Here is a 22475-nt window from a genome sequence, read left to right as displayed (position 1 = left end):
TTCACACGGTGTAAAAGAATATCCCACAACACTTCTGCATCTGTTTGGGGGTAAAGAATCTGGAAAAAATTCCCCTTCACAGACTCATTGTGGTTGGGAAGGGGGTTGGCGGCCTTTTCAGATAGGTGATCATGGGTATTCCTCTTGGATGCTTCACTAACAACAAGTGGGTTTTCAAAAAAGGTTTATCTTGTTTTATGTATGGTACATATGCTTGTATGTGTGTGTGGTACAGGAGGCCAGAAGGAGGTGTCAGATCCCTCAAGATGGAGTCACAGGCAACATTCGTGAGCCATCGGATGCGGATGCTGGGGTCTGAGTTCCGGTCCTCTGCAGAGCAGCAAGTGCTCACAAACACCGAGCCATCCCTCCAGCCCCAGTGGTAGATTTTGTTTTGTTTTTAAGATTTATTTATTTATGTATTTATGTTGGAGAGAGGCCACTAGTTTATTCCTGGCTGCTAAACCTCAAAATAATCACATAGAAACCGTATTAATTAAATCACTGCTTGGCCCATTAGCTCTAGCTCCTTATTGGCTAACTCTTACATCTGAATATAACCCATCTCCGTTAATCTGTGTATCACCACGTGGCAGTGGCTTACCCGGCAGAGTTCTCGTGTCTGTCACCAGCAGAGCTACACGGCTTCTCTCTGACTCTGCCTCCTTTCTCCCAGCATTCCATTTAGTCTCCACCCACCCTCGCTTACCTAAGTTCTGCCCTATCAACAGGCCAAGGCAGTTTCTTAATTCGTTAATGGTAATCACAGCACACAGAGGGAAACCCCACATCATATGTATATGTGTGTGTATACATACAGGTGTGCAGCCGCCTATGGAGAAGAGGGTGTCATGTCCCCTGGAGCTGTAGTTACAGACAGTTGTGAACCTACAGGCGTGGGTGCTGGGAAACCAACAAGAGCAGCTAAAGCTCATTATAATAGGGAATCATGAATGATTTCAGTGAGCCTTTTTTTCCTTTTCTTCTCAGGGGTGTGGGTGGACTGCGTGGCCTCACACCGGTGAGGCAAGTAATCTACTATTGAGTCACATTCCCAGGCTTATCAAGTTTGTCACAGGTGGTTAATTAACCTGTTGATACCTCTTGCCCTTTGAATGGGTTCAAGGTTCACAAGGGTACATTAGCACCCAGAAGAGAATGAGGAGGGCGTGGGCCACTGCCATAGTGACAGCACTGTGGATATCAGACCTCGCCTCATGTCTTGGAAAGGCTTCGTTCTGGACTCTGTGGGGTCTTGAATTTCAGCCTCATGGCGGAGCCGACCAGGAGAGGCCTGTGCTACCTCTCTGGGAAGTGGGGTTTAGAATGACGTTGTCCTTTCCATGTCCCAAGATGCAGTGGCTCAGCTGCCACTGATCAGCCTCTCATCTGCTCCTGAGGCACATTCCCTCTGGAGGCACAGTTCAGAGGAAGGGCCGCCAGGCCCTGAGCTGCTCTCTCCTTTTCTGAGCCTCAGCATCCCCAACCCTTTTCCATTTCTCCTCAGGACCTGACTTCTGCCTGGAGTTCCCCAGTGCTCCTCTCCTCCCCAGTGCCCCTCTCCTGTGAGGAGACCCTAACTTCCAGAGCAGAGCAGGCCAAGGGCTGGTGCTGTGGAGTCGGAGGGCGGGGACTTGATGACTCATCTCAAGCGCTGGTGTATTTATGGCTATACTGAAACCTGTATATCAGTTCCAGGGAAACACTCTCCCTGCAATGGCTTGGATTAGTCACCTTCGATGACCCATGTATTAAAGGCATGTCTCCCAACCCACACGTAGGTAGTAGAACCCTTAAGGGGTGGAGCCTGGTCGGAAGTCTTTCAGTTATAGGGAGGTGTGTCTTGAAGAGGGTTACTGGGACCCTGGTCACCTTCTCTTCTTTCTTATTTCCCACTATCTTGAGGAGAGTTGCTTCCTCCACCATGATGCCACAGACCCAGAGACAACCGTCTTCCATCCATCCTCATGGATGGAAGCCTCCAAAACTATGAGACAAAATTCACCATCTTCTTTTCCAAGTTCTCCTCCCGGGTTGCTAGAGTGATGAAAATCTGAGTAGTAAAATTCTGACGTTCTAGAATCATTCCCAGAAACACAATATGCATGGAGTCTTGCTCTTTAAGGCTAGAATGAATTAACGTGACCTTCAAGGGCACATTTTAGACCTTAGCCCAAAGAGTGTGCCCAACAGTAACACTCCTTCCCCCTCTCAGAATCGCACGACAGCAGCGAGAACTTACCCCAAACAGACAAAATCAGCAAAATAGACTCCCAGAGAACAAAACCTGCAGGGCAGACTCTGCAGCAAATGATTCACATCTCCGCCGAATCTGATGACCGCTGAAGCCACCCACAGCGATGTCGGAGATCATCAACAGACTGAGAGAAACTTTAGATCAAATCATCACCAAATTATTTGGAGGGGAAATGAGCCCAAATGCCCAGCCAAACATAAAAAAAATATATATGGATGGAAAAGAAATGGCTGAATACACTGAGTTACGTAAGAGTTTCAGAAAGAATTCATGGGGTTTCTGGAAGCACAATTTCATCAAGAACTGAAGGAAAATGAAAAGGGAGACAGCAGGCGTAATTGCTATGAGCAACAGCTTCCCGCTGAGAGAGAAGGGCTTTACCATCAGCTCGCTGAGAATACATCCAGGCAAATACCGAAAACATGGAAATAAACACTTCTCATAAAATCAGAACGCGAGGACAAAGGGACACCCAGAGACATGCCACGTGTAGCAGAACAGAGAGCGAGCAAAGGCCAGGTGAGGTGGTAATAGAAAAAGAGAAGCGAGAAAATTACATCTCCGTGGGCATCATTAGAGTGAGGGGAAGCAGGCAAATGGAAGGCGCTTAAAACGTAAGGGAGCAAAACATCAGAAAATGCCGCGGGTCAAATCCTGGAAGAGCAAATGATGCCACAAAGAAAATTTCTTTATAACAACACCAACAAAAAAAGGAACAGGGTGGAAGGGCAAAAGGGAAAATGGCAGCTAGGACTCAGGGAAACTGGGTCATACCTGACTGTCTTATTTCTGGCTATGTCTCCTTGGGTACCCGTTCTGAGCTTCCGGGTCAGGCTCTATGGTCTATGGCATCAAAGACTTAACCCAAGACGTCCGCTGCGTTTTGATAGCCTGACCCCTTTGGGCCCCTGACAGACTTACAAATCCTCGTCCCAAAGAAGTTCACACGCGCTTTCGCTGGGTGGGTTTTGCTATTTCCAGAGTCATGCGTAGTTTGAAAGGAGACGATGTACTTTTAGGGCGGGAATTCGAGTTCTCCCAACGGGCAAAACCCATCGACGACTTCCCGTTGTCTAAGCGTTTCCATTCTCTAAGCCACGTTGAGTTGAATCAAGCTTCGCTTCAGTCTCGGGAGGTTCTATTGGAACTGTTCGAGACCTTGTGGAAGGGAGTCAGCTGGTTAGCAGCGGAAGAATGGGTGAGAGGAAGCAGGGGTTGCTAAACTGTTTAGCAAGCTTTTGCTTTTTTTCCCCCAGCACCACTGTCTTTTTCATTTATTCTGCATTTCAGAAGCAATTAACCTGTATACTATTGGGATTTAGCCATCTCGGCTGGTCGCTTTCTACCCTTTATCATCTCGGATTCTTGGTCTCGTCTTCTCATCTGCTTTGAAATGGAGTGATTGGGAATCGAGCCTTGGAAGTGGACACGTTTAGAGAGAACAGTCCACGCACCTTAGGCGGTGCCAGGATTAGATAGAATAAGAAATACGGGGTGCAGGCCTCGGAATACTTGGTGGAAAAGATGTGTCTTGGTGCTGGGCAGGGCCAGGCCAGGAAGGCTGTGCAGGTGAGGTGTGACTTCTGGCAACAGTTCCGTGGAGAACTTGGTAAGAGGACATTATGTAAAGATTTTACAAATACGTTTACTTATCCATCAGTTTGTGTGGGTGTGTGGTGGCATGTGTGTGGGTCCCCACATCTGCGTGGAGTCTGGAGGACAACCGCAGGAGTCAGACCTCTCTCTCCACCTTTGGAGCTGGGTCCTTTGCCAGGTTGGGGGACAGGCGTCCCTAATTGCCGAGCCATCCAGCTGGCTCAAGAGGGGGATATTGTCGTTAAAACTCTTCTTGCGTCTCCTCCCTTCTTTGCTGGGGCCCCTACTAGAAGTGCTGCCTGGAGATTTCACAGATTAGCATCATTTGAAAGATAGATCCATCTTTAGATTGTAGATGAACATCTGCCAAGAGCCAGGCATGCTGCCCCATGCCTTTAATCTCAGCAGTCAGGAGCCAGAGGCTGGCTGATGGCTTCAGAATTCAAGACCAGCCTCACCTACAGAGTGAGTTCCAGGCAGGACAGAGTTGTTACATAGTGAACACCCCCTCACCCCCAACAACCCATTTATCCACTCAGTAGGTATTTATTGAGTACCTACTATGTGTCAGCCATTGTGTTACATTGTGAAAATACAATACATTGTAAACAAGATCTAAGTGGCCGGTGGGTGCCAATGGGCGGCTATGTCTGAGAGACTCCATCCAGAGAGAAGGGTGGATAACAGCTCACTGACAAGTGGATTAGAGGTCTGTTCTCCATTTGCCCTGGTCTGATGGTTCCTGAAGGTTGGCTTGTGGGACCTACATGAAGCAGCCAGGAGCAGAATCTCCGATTCTAGAAGAGGATTAATGTGCTCTGAGGAGACTGAAGGCAACGCACTGAGCAGAGTTTCAGCATTCGGCTCCAGCCTAAGGAAGCTGGCAGGGTGGCAGGAAGGTAACGGAAATCTCCAAGGCTGAAGAGATGCACTGCAGACACCATGAGTTTTACCATGAATAAAAACAGTGATAGGAACAAGTAGAGCATTTGAAAAAAAAAATGCTCCAAAACTAGGCAGCACAAACAGAGATAAATAAAACACACAGTAAAGAGACAAAATAATAAAATACTATAATTTGGCCTCCCAGCATGAAGAAGAAAGCGGAGACCAGAAGAATGGATTAGAATTCATGAGCCATTTGTTCAGCTTTGAATTGATGGAGCCCCGGCTGACTGGAGAGGCCAGAGTGAAAACTAGCTGAGGCCCCTGCAGAAACGGACCGCTCGCTCTTTCTTCCTCTGACAAGGTTAGTGTTATTAGTATTTTTTAAAGCCACAACTTTGGGGCTGGCAGTGTGCCTTGTCTGTGTTATTTCATAAAGGCCTGTAGGAAACGCCGACAGGGGCTCAGAGCTGCCGAGCGGTTTCTGAGCTGGCCCACAGGCCTCTCACGCGCCCTTCATTCCCTCTGTGCTTCGCTGCACCTTCCCAGGTCTCCAGGGTTTTGGTCCCAGCTATTCCTGGGTTCTGTGGGAGCAGCCCCGTTTGTCTCCCCTAACCACTTCCTCTCTGCCTTTCTCCTGCCTGGTTACCAGGCTTCCATCAACTTCCGCTCTTCCTATGTCACATCGATGCTGCTCCGTTATTGCCTCTTCTCATCCTCCTGAATGTATTTCTCTTTGAAAGGAAATGCGACGCGTATGCTCACTCTGGAAACCTCGAAATGCCAGTCCTGAGACGGCCACTGGTTTCTCATCGCAGTTCTATGCGGTAAAAGAATTCAGGGAAAAGAAAAGAAGTCGCCTAAGGTCTCTCGCGTGTGAGAATGAGGACCCACAGGCAGGGTTTTCTGGCTTCAAAGTCTAGACTTTGCATTTTATGTTAAATCGCCTCTGTTACAATGGAGTTCAGTTGGCTTTCAGCTGAGCTTCAGATCTTACGTTATTACATAGAAAATAATATCTTGTTCTTCTCAGGCAGGAGTGGTCATGAGATTTTGTTCATCTCCGGGAGAAAAATACAGTCAACCCTGCAAAATTATACATGTAAAATTTTTATATTAATTTGCTCATTTGAACTGCGTTATTAACGTGTAAACTGTTGTGAAAATACATGTCATTAAGGGAATTTTCTGGGTACAGCTAACACAGCCTTTTCTCCAAGACAGCAGTCATTGCAGGCAGCTTTGTGCTCAGCCCGAGCAAACATCCATCTGTGTCGGTATGCTGCTTTGGCTTGTTCTGTGCGCACACCATGATGTTTAACACTAGGTTTTCTTTTTTTGTTGTTTTGAGACACAGGGTTTCTCTGTATAGCCCTGCCTGCCTGGAACTCATTCTGTAGACCAGGCTGGCCTCGAACTCAGAGACTGGCCTGCTGTGCCTCCCGAGTGCTAGGGTTAAAGGTGTGTGCCACCACCACTTGCTGAACCTTAGGTTTTCTAGATCAATCTTCGTTTCGCTTCTAAAAAGCCTTATGAAACTTATCACCCAGTGTTACAAGGAGTGGAGGGCCCTTTGTTTGTCGTGGCCGCCCAGCTAGCTTACACTCGAAATAACCACACAGAAACTGTATTCATTAAAACACTGCTTAGCCCATTAGCTCTAATTTCTTATTGGCTAATTTTTACATCTTAATTTAACCCATTTCTATTAATCTGTGTATTGCCACGTGACTGTGGCTTACTGGCAAGATTCTAACCAGTGTCCGTCTCAGGCAGAAGATCCGTGGCGTCTCTTACTCTGCCCTTCTTCCCAGCATTCTGTTCTGTCTTCTCCGCCTTACCTAAGTTCTGCCCTATCAGGCCCAAAGCAGTTTCTTTATTCATTAGCCAATGAAAGCAACACATGAACAGAAGAAGCTCTTACACCAGCCTAGACTTACACTTATAATTCTGTCATTATTTGATAAAGGGTCTTTGTGATGGCTCAGCAGGTGAAGGCGGCTGCTGCAAAGGCTGACGGTCTGATTTCGATCCCTGGAACCCACATTTAGGTAGAGGTTGTGAGTCAGCTCCATCAAGCTGCCCTCTGACCTCTATAAGCCCGCCCTAGCATGCCCAGCCCCCCCCCACCTCACACATGCACCAATAATAAAACAAAACGTAAATATTAAAAATGTCTTGATATGGAAGTTTGTCTGAAATAAGTCATTGTTAACAAAGAAATGAGCAATTTCTTTCAGGTGTCCTTCACGCGATAGACTTTTTACCATGTGAAATTAAGTCGGTTTTCAGTGGCTGGTGTTGGTTAAGCAAAAGTCATTCTTCAGAAGTGCAGCGTGTTTTATATTTTACCCAATTTCATCCTTTTCTTTATTCCCGTTTCAGAGATCAGAATTCACAGCTTTAGCGTACAGTCATTCTCTGCAGAACGGCATCCTAGTCAGTAGCAGACTGCAAACATTACAGTGGACAAATCCTACTGCTGGTGGTGATACAGTATCTCTTACAGGGTCATAGTCAAACCCCTGTGGTAACCAAACCTTCTAAGGTGCCAGTCACAGGGGAGCAGCGCTCAGTAACTCTGCGTAGTCCACAGGACTGCACAGAACTAATAGCAATGCTACAAGTTTATGTGTTCACTACACTGTGGTTTTATCCTTATTGAAAGTGTGTGGCAAGTTGTAAAACAACAGTCTGTTGTAAAACCCATGCTTGGCTGGATGAACAACTCAGCAGGAGCGTGTTTGCCTAGCAGGCACAAGGCCCTGGGTTTCAGCACTACAAAACCCAAATCAGCAGCAACAACAGAAATCCCATGTGCTGTCTCACCCGGCAGTGGCCTTGCTGCAGCAAGGGTTTCAGGTCTCGAGATTAAATCCTTTTTGCTTGATCTGATATTTGCTCACCCTGTTTCCTCTGTTCTCAATCTGTAAATGGGTTTTATTAATTTATTTTTGACAGTTTCATACTTGTGCAAAATGTACTATGGTGATGCTCACCCCGTCACCCTCCTATTTCACATCTCCTCCCCCTGGTGACCCCCTTTTTCCCAACCAGTCTCCTCTCACTCTCGTGTCCTTCTTCATGGGTTACAGGTCTTGGGTCAGTGGTCCCAGCTGCTGTGTGTTCATGTTTGCGGCGGCCATGTCAGAGCCAGCAGACAGCATTTTACAACATTCCCCATCTACGACTCTTATGGTTTTCCCATTTTCTCTTTCATATGTCCCCTAGGTTTTGGAAGGGGTGATGTAGACATCCTGTTAGGACTGAGTGCTCAACTTGCTCTCAGCTGTGAGTCACTGTTTTAGCCGTCATTCACTGACATGAGAGGGTCTCAGACCAAGGCCAAGAACTATACTCGTCTAATGGATACAGACACAAATATTTAGGAGGAGGCTGGCTATATATCAGTGTAGCAAAACATCAGTAGTAGATTTCCTATAGTGGTTGTGACCTCCCTCAACATAGGCATTTTTTTTGTATTTGTTTTTCTGAGGCAGGGTTTCTCTATGTAGTTTTGGAGCCGGTCCTGAAAACTAGCTCTTGTAGACCAGTCTGGCCTCGAACTCACAGAGATCTGCCTGCCTCTGCCTCCTGAGTGCTGGGATTAAAGGTTTGTGCCACCACTGCCCAACTTCAACATAAGCTTTTGACCAGGTTTACGGTACCAGGCTAGGACTCTCTCTCACAGAGGACCAATCAGAAGGCAGTTGGTTTCTCCCAGAACAGTCATGCCACTATTGCACCATGCACGCCACCTTGTCTGGAAGGTTGGTAGGATAGCAGGTAAGACCGACAGCTGGTGAGATTGTTGATGCCTTTTCTCCCCCAGCAGTCAGCATAGTACCTTCTGGCACTGGTAAAGCTCACCATCTGGCAGGAAGTCTCCAGACAGTTCCAGCTTGGTTTCGTTGTGTGTAGTGTCTTTAGCAATTGGGTTTTACCATCTAGTTCTGGTGGACAACCAAGAGCTATAGCAATAGCCTGTGTTGTTTAGGGAACTCCCTAGCCAATAACCTACAGGGAGGCAGGCACCGCATATCAGGTACTGGACTTTTGGTTTTAAAAAAAACCTGTGACATCTGGGAGCAGCATTAGCAATACACACAAAGTTCAAGACCCATTTGATGTTTAAATTATATGTATATATATATATAATTATCTATGTTTATTATATACAAAACATATAAATATAAAATATAAATATATACTAGATAAGAAACATTACATTCATAAAAATGTAAATATATTAATAAAACAATATAATAAAATATAAAATAAATTTATGCATTTATTACATGAATAATATTATGCATAATAAAAATAGTTTATAAAGTAGTAGGCTTCTTCATGACTTCTTAAATACATTTTTAGTATTGGTCACACACACACACATACACACACACACACACATGCACACACACACACACACTTTTCACAGCCTAGGTACATGGTAGGCTGGCACCCAAGATTACATAAACTCCTATGATGTTTACACAGCTAAGAAATTGCCTAATACGTCCCTTTGCTTAAGGGTCATATGACTTTAATTGCCATTCTTTGTACAACACAGTAAACATACAACAATAAAAAAAGAAACAAAAACGGGGCTGCAGCGCATGGTTTAATGAGTCTACAGAGTTTTCTGACTTGTTTTCTCCCTTGTCTGGCATCGTCCTTACCTGTTGGAAGCAGTCTTCTAGTGACAGGTACCTCACCTCAGCGGCGCATGGTTGAGAGTGTGAGCTATGGCTCCACACGGCAAGACCGCCAGTCCTCGGCCTTGCTGCTAAGTGTCCCCAGGAGGCCTCTCACTGCCATCACAGCAATCTTAAGCTGGTTTCCAAGTGCTCCCCAGGGGCAGTCTTCTCTCTTTCCTTCCTCCCACCTCCAGTTTCCCTGCTATATTCCTGCAGATTGGCAGATGGACCTGAACAAACTTGGGCACCGAATCGCTCCTGGTGAGGGGACTGAGAGTGTGGGCTGATTTAGGGCCTGCTCCCTGGATACTGACAGCAGAGTCAGTTGAAGAGAGTTCTAGATGTCCAAGGGAGTCAGGGTGGAGTGACTCACCCCCTGACGTACTATGTACTATTCTCAGCTTGCTCTCGCCTCATGGCTAGCTTTGCCAGGGCCAGCTCCTTCCCCTCATGGGCCTCCAGTTCCACCATCTTTGTTTCAAAGCAAGCCAGAGGCTCTTCCCTTTCCTTCTTCTCTCCCCCGGAGGAAACAAAAAGAGGAAGGAGACAAGCCTTTAGAGGCCCCTCTTCATGGACTGAAGGGTGATTAGCGGGGTCCCTAGATTTCATGTGGTCAACACTTTTGTCTGGTGAGCCTAGAGCCTTCTTTAGGTGGAGCGTCTAGGCAGGCCCAGTCCTGTGGGGTCTCCCAGAGGCCTCCCAGAGAGTCTGAGTACACAGGCCCCCCTCCAGCTCCTCCTTGGTGGATCTCTGAAGTCTCATCAAGCTCCCATTTATTTCTTTATCCTACACACACTGGGAGTTCGACCCACTGTCTCTCATTTCTGAGGCCCGATTGAGGAACTATATTCAAAGTGGGCTGCAATTCTTCACACCGACTCCCCTCCTTTGCTTTCCTTCAAGGGGGTCTAAAATGTCTTCTGTTTTATAAGGTTTGTGTTGTTAACCTCTGTAGGCGACAACACAAATCACAAACATGAAACACATCGAGAAAGAGCCACCTGGCCAGGTGTGGTGTCGTACCCTTGGAGTCCCAGCTGAAGGATTTGAAGTTCAAGGCCAGCCAGGGCGGAAGAACAAAACTCTTTCAAAGCTCAAAACTAAGAACAAAAAGAAATAGCGGTTAACATGGTCCTGAATTTTATCCCAAGGTAAAATGCGAGTAGGTAGAGGCTTCTTTTAATCCTCCTTTCTCTAAACCCTCCTCATGTGCAGCGTGTTGGCCACTCCTCTGGACTTTGTTCTGTGAAGGCCTTTCTGGATTAGGTGCCTCTAAGGGACGTAGACAACAAAACACAAAGGTGATTTTACTTGTTCTCCTCCCTTGCACAATCAGCCAACGTAGCTGGCACCACACGTGTGTACTTTTTCTCACACCGGGGAATTCTCCCTCAGACATCGGTGTAGTTGAATTTTTGTGTCGGCTGCCGAGACTTATTACTACTAATTATGAAAGCTTGGCCTTAGTTTAGGCTTGTCCCACTAGCTCTTATAGCTTAAACTAACCTGCTTCTATTAATCTATGTTTTTGCCCATGGTTTTATACCTTTCTTTCATTCTGCATGTCCGACTCCCTCTGTGTCTCTCTGGCATGTCTCTCACATGCCTAGATTGATCCCGAGTTCCCCCCGTTACCCGGAAGTCCTGCCTATTCTCTCCTGCCTAGCTGCTGGCCATTCAGCTTTTTATTAAACCAACCACAATGACACATCTTCACACGGCGTAAACAACCATCCTGCCGCATGTCAGCAGGGAATCTTCTAATGCAATCCAGTCCCGACACTATCTGCCTGGAGAAGCTGTCCAATCCCACAAGACAAGGGCTCAGTACTCAAGACTTCTTCCCTTCCAAATATCCGTCAGGTAGACGATTATGACACAGACTGACTGGCAATAATCAGATTTCTATGACCCAATTTGCAGCATGGTTTTACACCAGCCCACTGGAGCATGGCCTTCACCTTCTCCCCCATTTCTCCTACCTTGCTAGAAACCTTCAGGTTACATTCCCAAAGCTAGCCACCAAGGTCTGTTCCCTTGTTTGGCCACTCCTTCCTCCTCCTCCTGAGGCTGACTACCAAGGTCCAGCTATCAAAGTATTGAATGGCATTCAGCAATCAACTGCCCCCTTTGGCTCACCTAATTAACGTGCCCAATTAAAGTTAAATACCTCATCCTAACCGGGGTTTCCCCTTTTACCTTTATAACTGCCGTTTGCCTGTATGCCAGTCTGTCTCCTCTATGCAGAGGCAGTCTGGTACCCCCTGGGACAAATACCCTTGCCCCTTTTCTTGGCTCCCTTCCCCTTTCCCCTCCTCCTCCAGGTCCTTTACCATAGGTCCCAGCCCATCCTAACACAGGCCTCCCCTTTCCCTCCTCTTAAAATTACACCTGCAAGGTCATTTGCTGCTCTTTTCTTCCTGAGTCGGAAAGCAGCCACTTTAACTTTTCTTCCCTGTTTAATAAAGGATCTCTCCGTGAAAACAGGTGTTTGGGGGTAGTTTGTGCTTAACTGGGGTCTGGGAGGGAGTCCCCACTGTACAGGGGTCTCCTTCAGAGTTCAAGTAATTTGGTAGAGCGGTATCCTTGTTAGGATTTCTGCTGGAATGATAAAACATTGTGACCAAAAGCAACTTGGGAGAAGAAAGGGTTTATTTCGTCTTATGTTTTTTTCCATCTTACGGTTTATAGCCCATCATGAAGAGATGGCCGGGTGGAAACTTGGAGGCAGGAAATGAAGCAGAGACCACGGAGGAACTTCCTGCCTTGTTCTCTAGGATTTGCTCAGCTTGCTACTTTTTATACAACCCAGGGCCACCTGCCTAGGGGTGGCGCTGCCGACAGTGGGCTCGGCTCTCCCACAGCAACTATTAATTTAAAAACTGCCATACAGATTTGCCTACGGGCAATCTGATTGGAGGTATTTTCTCAGGTGAGGTCCTTCTTCCCAGATAACTCTGGTTGGTGTCAAATCAACAAAACAAAGCAAACTGAAAAAAAAACCCCACCCCAAACCTCACTTGCCCACCCGCTGGCAAGTGTCCAGCAGAACTCACTTTAGTTAATCAGTTATTACAAGGACTTTTGTAGCTGGGGATGGCGGGATATATATACCTGTAGTCCTAGCGCTCAGAAGACAGAGACAGGCAGATCACTGCAAGTTTGGGGCCAGCAAGGGCAGCACGGTGTGACCCTTTTTCAAAACACAGAAACAAAACTAACTGGTCATGGTTGTCAACGCTTTTAATCCTTGTAGCCAGGAGGTGGAGACAGGTGGACCTCTGTGATTTTGAATTCACATAGTAAGTTTCAGGATAGTCAGGGCTGTGTAGTGAAGAGACCCTGTTGTTTTCTTAAGGGCCCATAACAAACAAATAAACGAAAACAAAACAAAAACCAACCACCAGTAACAAAAAAGTTACCATAGCAACAGAAAATGGACTTAGATACTTAAATCTGGGCTAGGGGGAAAGAGGTCATAGTGGCCATGTAAGCAGGGTGTGAACTGTTACCAGCTTGTGACTGGTCTCCACCACCAAAGAATCAGTAACACACTGACTTTCCCGGGACCACCCGGGTGTGAAGTAGAGGAGGTGAGCTGCAGAACCGAAGTGACTCTGGAGTCCACCAATGTACAGCTTAGTGTGGAGCCAGCTGCTGAGCTGCTCCATCGCCTGTGGGTCACACTACAGCCACCCGCCACCCTTCCGACAGCCCTCTTGGGTTGCCGTTGCCTTTCACATGTCCATGGTTTTAGGGAGGCTAGCGCCCGCTCATTACTCCGACTACCCAGTGCCCGTGAACCATGAGGTCCTAGCTCAGCTCTGCTTCCTTTGTTCTCAGTGACCTATCACCCAGGCACGGCTCTTGCCCTTGGGTGCTCGTCAATAAAGCCACAAGGCTTACAGCTCACAGAACAGTAACACCGTTTCTGCAGAGGGAAAGGTGGCTCTCTCGTACAGGTGTGGGCAAAGGTGCTGGTCCCGAGAGCCATTTGGGCTTGCTTCCAAAATTCAAACCAAACACACAGGCGTTAATTTATTTTTAGATTTGGAATTGTTCGGGAGCAACGCTCCGTTTCCCACAGCCTCTATTGTTCAGGTTTTTACAGAGGTTCATAAGGAAATGTTTTGAAATACCACAAGAAAGTCTGGGTTGGGTGGTGGGGGGGGGACAAGAACAGCGAGGAAGGAATACTGCAGAGGGAGCCTTTCTTTTTGATGGCCGTGGGGAGATGAAGATCTTGGAAGGGAGCCGGGGCTGTCATATTTCTGGCCCATTGTAAAGCCTGAGGCAGTTTGGCTAAACATCAAAATGTGGGGGCGTTCCTTTGAATTAAGCTTTACTGCACAGAGAACATATAGGAGGCATTCTATTTTCATGAAATTTGCAAGTGTTATCTCTTTTTTCTTTCTTCTTTTTTCTAGTGTGCGTGTGCGCGCGCATGCGCGATGGCGCGTGTCTGGAGGTCAGAGGACAACTTTGCTGGAGTCAGTTCTCCCACTTTTATGTTAGGCTGGGCACGCGCAGTAAGCGCTTTTTACTCATAAAACCACCTCGCTGGCCCTCATCTCTTCTTTCTTTTTGACTCTAGAGGAGCAGCGTCTTGGATACAGAGAGCTTGGTTACACACGGGGGACATCTCTGAGCTGTGGAGGACTTTTTTTTTCCTCTTTAGTAATGAATCGAGGGAGGGGGCCAGGAGAACATACTCGCCACAGAGAGCAGTAGGTTTCTTAGTATCTCGACACAGAGCACCCGGTCAGAAGCCAGTATCATGCGCGACGGGTGGCTTGCAGATTTGTGGATGCTTTCCTCTGAGAAAGGTTTTCAGGACGGAAATCGAATCATCATCATTTTAGTCATAGCTTTCATTAAATAAATTTGATAAGATCACAGTAGTTTTATTTATTTATATTTGATACAGGATCTCACACCACCCCCACCCCTCACCCCCAGTCACCCGAGAGCAGGGATTACATGTGTGTACTACTATGTCTGCCTGCTTCAACTTTTTTTTGTGTGTGAATGTTTGCCTGCAGGTAGCATATGCACACATACCTGCCTGGAGCCTCTGGAGGTCAGAAGATGGCTTTGGATCCCCTGGAGCTAGAGTTACACAGGGTTGTGAGCCACTATGTGGGTGCTGGGAATTGAACCCAGGTCCTTTGCAGGAACAAGTGCTCTTAACCTCTGAGCCATCTCTCCCCTACTTCAACTTAAATGGGATTTCGTTACTATAGAGAACAAAAGGAGAAAATTTAGTGCTTATTCATTTAAAAAATACCTTTCCAACATATTTAATCATAGTTGCATAATAGCAGTTAGGGGAGACCTTTCTAAAAGCACAAGTTAATGCAGCACTTTTCATTTTTTAAAATTCATTTCCAGCTTTTGGGTTGTGGAAATGTGAACACACCCACAGCGATGGAACAGTAAAACGAACCCCATGTACCTGTCACCACCTTCAATAACTGTAAACTCGTGGTCAATCTTAGCTGCCCCCCTTTTTTTTTCCCGTGCTTGTACTCTTCCTATTATTTTGAAGCAGATCCTGGTCACTGTACAATTTTGCCCGTAAGTATTTCAATATGCATCTCTAAAAGATAAGGATCCTTCCCCCTAACATTTTATTAGGAAAAAATTGGAAGCATACAGCAAAGTTGGAAGCCATACGCCCAGCCAGTTATATCGCTTTATTGTATAGACATCCATCTGTTCCCTCATCTGTCAGCCCTCCTGGTTTTAAAAATGCATTTCAAAGTAACTTGCAGACATCTGTAGACTCCCCTTTAAACACTTCAGCATGCACATTATGAGCTAGAGTTTAATAACTGTTTATGACTTTCTTCCCATTGAATACAACGTTTACATCACTGAAATATACATCTGAAGTACACACTGGCGGCATTTGACAGATGTAACCCACACTTCTGTTAAGACACAGAATATTGCCCTCAGTCCAGAAGGTTCCTCTTTTGCCTCTTCCTACTCAATTTCCACCAACACTCACACCCAACTTCGTTTTCTACCATATGGTTGGTAAAGCACTACTTTGGAGGTTTTATCTTGTCTGTTATGACCAGGGAGACTCAAGAGTGTGTATAATATAAACTTTTTCATTATAAAAATGTTTTATAATATAAACATTTTATTTAAAATTTTTTTTTCATGCAGGGGATTGAAGTCTGGCTCCCTGTATTTTAAGCACGTGCTCTACCCTCCCAGTCCCTAAACTTGCTCTTGGATTTGCCTTCTCCTTTCTCTGTTGTTCTGGGCTTGTACAGTGCCTCCCAGCTTTAATAGCGTACTTCATATTTCTAGCCCCATTTCTTCCCTCAGAGTGGACTCCTGTGCCTGTGTGCTGTTAGAATTTTGGTAGGTGCATCTATGAAGAACGGATGCATCATGGAGAGATGGGGCAGTGCCTGCTATGCGGAGAGAGCATAGTGTTGCCCGGTGGGGGTCAGAGGGGTCATGTAGTAGCAGCCTGGAGTGTATGCAGACACAGATTTGGCCCCCAGACTGGGTCCACCCTGGCTCTGGGTAATGACGGAGGCCTGAGATGTGGAATGGTTTGTCCTGCGCTCGGCCTCGCCTGCAAGAACCGCGCGGGACACAGGATCCTTCTGCAGAAATAGCTTTAATCCTCTTGGGAGCTAGAGCACAAGCCACATGGCGGAGACCCAGATATGATGGAACCCATCCCTTATATAGGAAACAGACCCTGCTTCGGACGTGTCACTCTTGGATTGGTCCGCTGCTCCCAGTCCTAGGTGATGCCTCGGGAGTAGGCGGGGATACAGAAGTGGAAAGTTACCAACACGTGTGCGTTCACCTGGCGGTGAAGCCGGATGTCAGCGCCATCTTGATGATGGAGAATGTGGCTGCGGCCCCCCACAATGGTTCACTTCTTGAATTGGTCTTCCTCAAAAGACCACCATTCATTGTCCATGATGCCACTGAGGGTGTTATGTGGGTTAGTGGTCTTGATGTGGCCAGGGACTGGGTTGATGTCTGAGACCTGTGTAGCCACGGAAGGCCATATAGATGTCCATCCATGGTCTATGATGCAGCCTGAAGCCATGTTGGTGTCTATGGGTCGTGCTACCACTGGGGTCCATATTAATGTGAGTGGGCTGAGCAGCTGAGAACCAATAAGCGACCTCCTTACAATAGGAAATAATCGAACAGTCTCCATTTACAGAATGGCACCCAATGTTGGGTAACATACATCCACATAAAGCCTAAGAAAGCTTAAATAAATAAATAAAAGGCTTCTAGACCCACAAGAAGCTAATTGGGTTAATTGGAGTCAATTGGAGCTTCTTGGTAGCCATTTTTTTTTTCAGCTAGGCTCTGTTTGCTGGCTACAAACAGAGAGACAGCTTCTTTAAGAGAAGGCTTCCTGGTTCAATGGCTCTGGTTCTTTTTGGGAGGTCCCATTACAGAGCATTTAAATGGGGTTTGTGTGCAGAATGTTACAAGTTGCTTAATGGCAGTATAGACCTAGACCTGCTTTGTCCCTGGAGTGGGAGGGCAGTGAGCATGGCTCACAGAGGTGGTGAATATACCTCCGCCATGTTGGACTGGATGGAGCCAGCAGCCAAAGCTGGAGCATTAGTTCTAGCTATGTCCACTTAGCATTTAAAAACAAAGCTCTCCTGGTTAGAAAACAATTGCAGATACACAATAAGACAGATTCACATGAAAAAGACCTCTGATTAGGGCACAGTGTTGGAGAAATGTACATGGGCTTAAGAGAGAGAGAAGAAAGAATACAGAAGTCATATATTACAGGAGTAAAGATAATAAGATAAATATTAAAAGTAATAGTGTAATAGAAAAAAGCCACGTAAAGATGGAAAATACACAAAGAGTCTGAATTATGAATATTATTGTATTTTCTTTGAATTTTTCTCTGTTAATGAGTTAACTGCAGAGAGGTATTTGATTGTGGGGGCTGTTAAGCTAAGCCAACATATATATTTTAAATGTATCTTGACTTCAAGATTTGGGCCTAAGGATATGTTACCTTGGGAAAGAGGTTCTGTTTTGGTTTCCACAGAAGATAAGAACCTGTGAATTTCTTCCAGGCTAATGTGGTTTGATGGAACAAGACCCTCAAAAGGTCTCCATGAACCTTAAGAATACTTTGCCCAATAAACGACAGGAAGCAGTTTGGAGAAAACTATGCTCACATTCCCAAAATGATTGTTTATAAATGTTTGTTTTCATCTAAAAGGGGTTGGGTATAAACTGTTAATGGTCACAGTCAATCTCTTTCTAAAGAAAAGTTGGGAGGATATGATATAGAGATAAATACTTTGCATTGGTATGGATTTTGGTCTATTGATAGAAATTTGAGGACAATTTTGTTAATATATGTATTTCTACTCTTGTTTAAGGTATTATGTTTATGCAATTCGTTTAAAAATGTAATGTATAACTAAGAAATACAGGTTAGTAAATAGTCATCTGTAATAGTCAAATTTGTAGTCATGTTAGTTAGGTTTTCTAGACGTACAGAGATATATTTAAGATGAATAGGTATTTTCCCAACCCTTCAAAGACCTATAGAATATGTCATTTAAAATGTTTTAAGAACTTAGACTTTTCTCCACAATGAGACATGTCTGCTTCTGGCAGCACTGATTACTTCAGAGAGAGTGATGGGCATCAAAGAAGCTTGTTCGGGAATTTGCCTTCAATGTGACAAGGCTAGCTATTTGGGCAAGAAAATTCTCTTGCCTAAACTGCTTGATGGTATGCTATATGACCTGGGCATGCAGGACCCACAGAAAAGTGACTGCTAAACTTTCCAAAAGATGGGATGGTACTTCAGGGTTCCTGTTTCATAGAGGAAACCACCAGACATTCTGCAAGACAAAGAAGAAAGTGACTGACAAACTGCCAATACAGGCAAAACAGTCTTTGAAATTTCCTGCTTCGTGGAACAGTCTGCTGGATACTATGGGCCTGTAGGCTAAAAATGGATGCCCCAACATTACAGAACTTTGGGTGATTGTCTTAGCAGTGATATGTCTCTGTCAATTCTAGAGTTTTGGAAGTTGATTACAATGCACTTCCTGTTTACTTAGGTAATATTACATCCTTCTGGGGTCTTTGATGGAGTTGAAGACAGATAGTTATAGTTTTCCTTAGTTATGATCAAAGATAAATTAGATATGAAACTTTAGACTCACAAAGAAATAATGTAACTGTAATTCTTGCTTGATACCTGTTTTGTTATATGTAATTTTACTATGTTAAAGTTAAAACCTTCCTTTTCATTTAGACAGAAAAGGAAAATGATGTGGGATTTCTCTCTGTATGCTACCATTGGCTAATAAAGAAGGTGCTTTGGACTATGATAGGACAGAACAGAGCTAGGTGGGGAAACTAAACTGAATGCAGAGAGAAAGAAGGTGGAGTCAGGGAGACACAATGTAGCTGCTGAAGGAGAAAGACGCTGGAACCTTACCGGTAGGCCGCAACATCATGGTGATACACAGATTGATAGAAATGGGTTAATTTAAGATGTACGAGGTAGTTGGGAATACGTCTAAGCTATTGGCCAGTGTTGTAATTAATATAGTTTCTGTGTGATTATTTGGGTCTATGTGGCCAGGAAATGAATGAGCAGTTTTCATTTACAGAAGGAGAGGCAGGAGAATGAAGGGTAGACAAAAAGGATCTGGTAACGAAAGTTTGGATTATACAGGGAAGGGCAGCCCATCCCCTGGGCTGGAGCAGTTAATGATAGGGAGTGTGGTATGCCAGACATACTTTGCAACAGGTAGGGACTAAGGAATGCTGGGAGAACCTGGCAGTCAGATCCACTTTGATATATTAAATAGTCACTTCAGGTTTGAGACCTAGCAGGGTTTGAGACCTAACAGGGTTTTCAGCTCCAAGTTTATTTGCATTTAAAGTCGTATTGGTTTTTTTTGTAGCTCTCTGAGCATGTCAGAAAAGGTCACTGACCTGATCTTTCCCAGGAAAGATCCTTTGGGAGTATAGACAGGAGTTACTCTGTCTACAAGATTTCTTACTCCATCTCTGGCCAATAAAACAGCCAGACTCGAAAGTGTTCCTAAATAACATTTAAAAAAGGCGATTTAGCATTAAAGCACTCGCCTATCATATGCGAAGTCCTGGCTTCAATCCCTTGCACCTCAAAGAGGAGACAAAAGTTATTTGTACCTTCTCTTCAGAATGCAGACTACCCGTTCCTTTGTAGTACGCGTGTCAGAGAATCCCTGTCCCCTGAAACTCCAGCGACTGCTTGACTGAATTGGCCCCTCTTCCCCTGACCCCGTCCCTGGGCCTCTAGGCCATGGCTTCTTTCCTGTTCATGTCTGGCTGAGGTCCTGCAGCCTGCTGAGCTGTTTGTGTGTGAGTCACCTCCCTCCTCTATGTATTCCTCTTTTCCGGCTCCCTCTCCGCCTGGAAGTAGTGTATCCTCTCTCTAGGTTATGCTGAAACCCACGCTCCTAAGGACTGGAGGGTAGACAACAGATGTTTCTAAAGGTTTAGGAATTTGCGAGTTTACACCAAAGACACACAAAAGATATTTTGTGTTTTTAATTCCAGAAATTCCTATATTTAAAAAACCTTGTATTTGCTTACTCAGATTCTCTCACTGCCCAGCTGTCTTATTCTCTCCACTCATCCTGAAATGCCTACTTGTTTTTATTACAAGTCAGCTTGGTTTTTGCTTTTCCTGTTTCTTTTCTAAGTTGCCCTTACTTTGGAAAGTGTCTTAAGATAATTTTTCTGGTTACACCAAATAAGAACTCATAGTACCAGTATTAAGATTGTGGTGGGTATGAAGAATTTAGTGTATATATATTTATTTATGATACAATATTTTACATAAACTATACAGAATATCGGCGCATATTTACATAAATACGTTAAGTTGCATGTAGTACGGCGTCACTATTTTCTATATATGGATAAAATTGTGACTTTAGTTATAGGTGAGACAATATTTTGAACTCTATATTCTTCCTTGTAAAACAGAGAGAATTCCAGCTTTTTGAAGGGTCAGTGTTTATATATATATATATATAAAATAAATATATATAAATATATATTATATACATGAACATATATGAATATATATATGTTCATCAGAGTTTTCTAGAGAAACAGAACTGGTAGAATGAATAGATATATTCATTCTATATTATATGGAATGAATAAAAACCCATTCTATGTTACATATTATACATAATTATGTTAAGTATTATTATTACGTTCTATATTTCTATAACATAAAATGAATATATTATATATTGTAAACACAATAATATGAATATATATTCATTCTATATATGGAGAATATATTATATATACTCATCTTATATATGGGATTTATTGGCATGGCGGACTGGCTTCCAGGTTATGGTCCTACTATCACAACAATGGCTGTCTCCTGATGGAAACTCCAAGAATCCAGTACTTGTCCCATCCACAAGGCTGGATGTCTCAGCTGGTCTTCAGAATATATCAAAATCCTGAAGAAGTAGACTCCATTACCAGCGAAGGAATGGACATGTAGAGAGAGAGTGAGGACAACCAGGCAAAGACTAGAAGCTTCTTTCTTGCTTTAATCTGGGATGCCATGAGAGGTGGTGGCCAGATTAAAAGTGGGTTCTTCCAACCTCCAATGATTTGTTTTAACTAAATATTCCTCACAGGTATGACCAGCAGCTTGGGTTTTTAGTTAATATCAGATGCAGTCAAGTTGACAACAAAGAATAGCCATCACATGTCCACCCCTTGGCAACTTAACACACAATCACATCTCCATATCATGCTAATTTTCAAATGCAAACAAGAACCAGGTCATAATCGTGCCTAACAGATATAACTATTTCATGAACAACTGCAAAAGGTTTATATATTTTAGACTATGTAGAAGTTAACTCATTTTTGGAAATAACCAGGCTAGCTAAAAGATAAACAATTATATTTTTATTTATTATAAGGGGAAAACTCATGAAACTGAAACGAGAAGTCTAAGCTCAGCTGTGTGGCGAGGGAACCACAGAGAGGGAACACGCACCTGGGTAACACCCTGACTGGGTTCCTCCTCTTAAAGATAGTTGGTTAACAAGGCTTCCCCATCAAGACTAGGCAGCAATATCCTTTGAGGGACATTCTTTTAATATCTTAAAACTTAATTATGGCAAACACTGATATTTTCTCATCTATCTTATTTACTCTTCTGTTGCTGTGAGCAGACACCAGGACCAAGGCAATTTATAAAAGAAAGCATTTAATTGCTTATAGTTTTAGGGGGTTAGTACATGATCACATGGTGGGAAGTAGACAGGCTTGATGCGGGGCAGTAGCTGCAGCTTTACATTCTGATCCACAGGCAGCAGATGGGAGCTGGTACAGGGAGACAGAGACAGAGAGACAGAGATAGAGACAGAGACTGAACTGATAAGCGCTTTTGAAACCTCAAAGCTCACTCCCAGTGATGCATCTCCAGTGAGGTCAAACCTCCTAATCCTTCCCCAAACAGTTCCACTCCCCATGACTAAGAATTCAAATATATGAGCCTAGCCGGCCTTTCTTATTTAGAACACCACAATACATGTGGAAACATTTTGTATACTAAAAGATATAAAAATAAACCTAAATATATATCAGCTAAGTGCTTAAGAGGATGAACACACACACACACACACACACACACACACACACACACACAGAGAGAGAGAGAGAGAGAGAGAGAGAGAGAGAGAGAGAGAGAGGTACCTAAATATTATTCACCCAGAGAATCTGGACATGGCATATTTATAATCCCAGGAGTTGGGAAGCTGAGACAGAACAATTTTCATGAGGTCAAAGCCAGTCTGGGCTACAGTGTGAGACTTACATTAAAAAAACATACATACACACACACACACATACATATATATATCTCACATATATCATATACAAATGTATATATTTATATATATGATTCAGCAATCAATATTTTAAAATATGCCAGGTAATATGGTAACACTTAATAA

At 44.4% G+C, this 22475-nt stretch overlaps 1 long non-coding RNA gene across 2 annotated transcripts in view; it reads left to right on the top strand.

The window, feature by feature from the left end:
• Positions 1 to 22475, top strand: part of LOC125395019 (uncharacterized) — a 54338-nt gene that overhangs the window by 18552 nt on the left and 13311 nt on the right. For both annotated transcript variants that reach the window (XR_014998809.2, XR_014998806.2), the window contains exon 2: positions 4944 to 5102. This is a non-coding gene — a long non-coding RNA (uncharacterized LOC125395019). The remainder of the gene's footprint in view (positions 1 to 4943; positions 5103 to 22475) is intronic.

Source organism: Myodes glareolus, chromosome 21 (genome assembly GCF_982192425.1).
Source record: "Myodes glareolus chromosome 21, mMyoGla1.1, whole genome shotgun sequence".
NCBI lineage: Eukaryota > Metazoa > Chordata > Mammalia > Rodentia > Cricetidae > Myodes > Myodes glareolus.
Note: the sequence above shows the minus strand (reverse complement) of the source record. Positions and strands in the feature narration are given on the sequence as shown.